Genomic DNA, 4,207 nt, shown 5'->3' on the forward strand with positions numbered 1-4,207 from the left:
AGGAAGGAGGAGGAGAAAAAGGAGGGGAGGGGCCAGACAAAAGGACGGGATGCAGACTGCACCCCCAGGTCACACCCCTAGTGACCCACCTCCCCCAACTGGGCCCCATCTCCTAACAGCACACTGAGCAATGGGTGATCCTTTGATGACTATCACACCCACGTGATCTGGTCACCTCCCAAAAGCCATACCTCTGAACACGCAAAGGGGGATAGTTTATTCCAAATCTCAGTGATGCTGAGTTTCAAGGATTGGGGTTTGTTGGACTCTAGGGTCTGCGTGTGGTGGGACTGTCTACCTCAAAGTCCCGAGAGGTGCTTACCGCTGACACGCGAGGAGCTACGCTAGGTGCAGAGCCCCGGCCCAGTCCTGTCATATCAATGACCTAACCTAGTCCTGAGGCCTCAGTAGCAGTAACTCTCACTTCATAGACGACAGAAGTGCAGGCTCAGGGATAGGCCTACGCTGGGTGCCTGGACCACTGTGGGGTCAGATGTGAACCCCAGATGTTTGAATCTGGAGCCTGAGCTTTTTGTTTTTTGTTTTGTGATGCTTGAGATTGAACCCAGGGCCTCAAGCCCTCTAAGCAAAGGCTCTTCCTTGAGCCAGATCCAGGCCCTGGAGCCTGAGTTCTTAAACTTAGATCCTATTGTCCCCAAAGAGTGAAAACACAGGCTATGGGGACCCCAAGGTACTGGCTCTATGGACACACACAAGGGAAGGGCTTCACAAGCCTGGGTAAATGTGTCATTAACATAAAAATAGGAGATCTGAATATAAAGCTTGAGAATTAGAAACAGAAGCCAGGTCTCAAGAGGCCTCAAGAGAGGCATGGCTCTTTGGGTTGGGGAATCCTGGTGCAGAGAGGGTGATGAGAGGTGTGCTTTGTAATTGGGTTCTAATCGTTTCCTTGCCTCGTGAACTTCTTGCACGATGTTGGGTATATTATTTAGCTTTCTGTGTGTTGGGGCTTCTTGTAACTAAAGTGAAATAACTATGTGAACTTTACTCCTAAGAGGATAGGGAAGGGGGAATCCTAGTGGCTCAGTATAAATTATTTGGAAAACCCAACTTCAAAAGATTCATGTTTGTGCTGTCAGGGAAGTAAACATTGTACTAGGGGATCTTCCAAGTGTCGCTGTGAATTCACTGGTGATAGGCTAGTTTTTGTGGTCGTAATTTTTACCTGGAAAGCCTGCCTCCACTTTCTTAACCTTAGTTGAAATCTTGCACTCCTAATTTTAATCTCCTAAAACTAAATGCGTTTTTTATCTTTGTTCTCATCCCTGGAAATGGACTTTCTGAAAACAGTCTTGTTTTATCAGAGCTCTTAAGATTTTATATGGATTGTAGTTGCTTTAATCTTCACTTTTAAGCAACCCTTTTAAAATTCTTTAATTACTGTGATCATAGACTGCATTTACCTTTTGGGCTCTACGATGTTCAGAACAGAATGTAACATCGCAGGTTGAGTTTTAGCTGAGGTATGTCAGATAAGAAGCCAAGTACTCCAGGGGATGAAGTTGTAAATCAGTGTAGAGTGCTTGCCTAGCATGCTTGAGGCCCTGGGTTCAATCCACAGCACCGCCCCCCCCACCAAAAGTACTCAAATCCCAATACATGTGATTTCCACCACAGACTCGTGGGCCATGCCCAGTGTCCAGGCTTACAGAGGACCCTGGCAGATGGCCTCCTGGAGCTCAGATTCCTGGGCATCACGCACAGAAAGTGCAACCATGAAACAGACACATCAGATCTTAAGTTGGGGCTCCTCAATTAAAAACCATTGTTCACATTAGCTCATTGCACAGTGACTTTCAACTCTTTGGAAGCAACTGATCAAGTAAGGGAAAGAGGGCAAATGAAACACAGACAGGTGGACAATTTGTGCACGTCTGTCTGTGAGCAGTAGGGTAGCGGGAGAGAAGTTTGCTGTCCCAGAGAGGCTGTGGGGCATGTTACAGGTAGAGGGGACGAACCGGGGACAGAAGGTGGGCTGCCTCGATGGAGCGAACACCTGTGTTCACTTGGGGCCCATTCTCTCCCTCCCGCTTGTCTGTGGGGAGAGCCCCTTTCTAAACGTCTGCACGCAGATGTTCGTTCCAAATCTGTCTCCTTGATGTAGGACGTGGGATGTTTCTGGCTTGCCTTTGTGCTTTTCATTTCCTCAAAGTTTGGAGGCTGCATTTTCACACTTTATTTCACTTCCCACCAGAGTGCTGGCAGCGCCTCTCAGTTTAGCTGTTTGCTTTTCATCAGTTGCTCTTCATCCCCCGTGTAATGACTACTGGTTAAGATGACAGCTGAAGCCGGTGGTCCCAGCTACTTGGGCAGCTGAGGCACGAGGACAGCTTGAGCCCGGGGGTGCGGGGCCAGTCTGAGCACATGGCGAGACCTCTTCTGAAAAATAAAAAGATGAAAGACAATTTAAGAGCAGAGCTAAGGCTGGCCGTGGGCCTCTCTGCCTTGGATGTGAGCCACATGTCACAGTTTGTGGCTTAGAGGCTTTCATTCCATGCACCTATGTTTATCCAAGCAACGAGACTTGCTAAGATTCACAACGGTACAATTTTCATCGAAATGTGTATGTCTGGCCTCTAGTGGGGTCTTTGCATCTACCCAGTAAGCCACTTATCCGCAAGTGATCTGGCACACTGGGCATGGTTTCCTTTCTGCAGGACCCGGTGCTTCCTGCTCCTCCTTCTGGACCACTGAGGGTCCCCTGCCCCTTTCCTCCCAGTTCTGTGTAGGCAGGGAACTTGGCCACATGAGAACGTGGTCCAGCAGTCATGGTCCAGACAGGGTGTTTCTTCCCATCTGCTCTTCGCCCGTCCTGTCCATTCAGGACATTGAGGTGTGTGTGTGTGTGTGTGTGTGTGTGTGTGTGTGTGTGTGTGTGTGTGTGTGTGGTATTGGGGTTGAATTCAGGGGTGCTTCACCCCTGAGCCCTTCACACCTGAGCTTCACCCCCAGCCCCTTTTATTTCTTGCTTTGAGTCTGAGATTACAGGTGTGTACGGCATACTTGGCAGAAGCCTTCGGCTTTTATTACTGCATTTTAGTCACCTGTGCACGAGTCCTCATTGGTAGGGTCTGCCAGGGACTCACTAGCAGAAGCTGGTGCATGGTTGGCATTTAATGACTGGGCTTCGTGCCCTCCGTGGCCCCGTGGGTGACATTTCACTGCTGCCACTGTTTCATGGAGACTCTGCTTAGCAGAGGTGCAGCTAGGGCCTCTCTGGATCATTATTCTCCTGGGACTCGGCTTCCTCATCCTTAACATGGGAATGGGAAGGTGGCTGTGAGGAATTATAAACCAATGAAGTGATTGCTTACTGTATGGCCCAATGTCAAGGGCAATATAAATGCTTAATTTCATTTATTTAATGGCAGTGGGATGGCCACGTGAATGTTGCTGTGGAAACCGTGACTCCTGAATTCCCTGACACTTTTCTATGCTGTTGTCTTTAGGTGAAGCTTTACATTTACATCTTGTGATTTTTTTTTCTTGTTAGAAAAGTACAAGAAGGATCACAGCTTGATTTCCATCTCAGTCGTCTTTTTTTAAAAGACACAGTTTAAGCAGCTGTTGTTGCCCCACTGGGAACATCTACCATCCAGTTGCTCTCATCTGATCCTTCTCTCTCCCTTTTTTCTCCCCTAAGGTTATATACCTGTCTTCCATGCATCCATCACCCACCCCGATGCAAACACCGCATTTCTAACTCATGAGTTGAACGGCCCAAATACAGGCAGACGAGAATTGTTAATTTCCAGTGACTGTCTGGAACTGACAGCGCTTCCACCAGTGATGGGGACCTTATGGCAGATCCCGTGTAGCAGTGGGATGAGTAGAGGCGACACAGAGTGTTTGTCATGGCAACAGCGGAGGCTTCGGCAACTTAGAGGAGAACCAGAGGCCCTGCTCAGTGGTTCTCGGCCTCGAGCAGCACACAGCCATGAGACCCACTCAACGGTGTGGGCGGCAGCAGCACTGCCCTGAACCGCTGCTCTGATTTGGATCCCTCCTGGGACTCCGGACCCCCGCAATCCCTCTGCCCCCGGTGGGTCCTCACATGGCTCCCTGCTCCTCTGTGGTGGCCTCGGGAGGGCTCCCTGCCGCTGGCACCCGCACAGCCTGCTCTGCGTCGCTGCTGCACCTGCTGAGGCTTGCGTGGCTGAGGTGGACAGCCCAGCCCTGCCATGGA

This window comes from Fukomys damarensis, unplaced genomic scaffold, assembly GCF_012274545.1.
Source record: "Fukomys damarensis isolate Sample0158 unplaced genomic scaffold, DMR_v1.0_HiC HiC_scaffold_11, whole genome shotgun sequence".
In the NCBI taxonomy this organism is placed as follows: domain Eukaryota; kingdom Metazoa; phylum Chordata; class Mammalia; order Rodentia; family Bathyergidae; genus Fukomys; species Fukomys damarensis.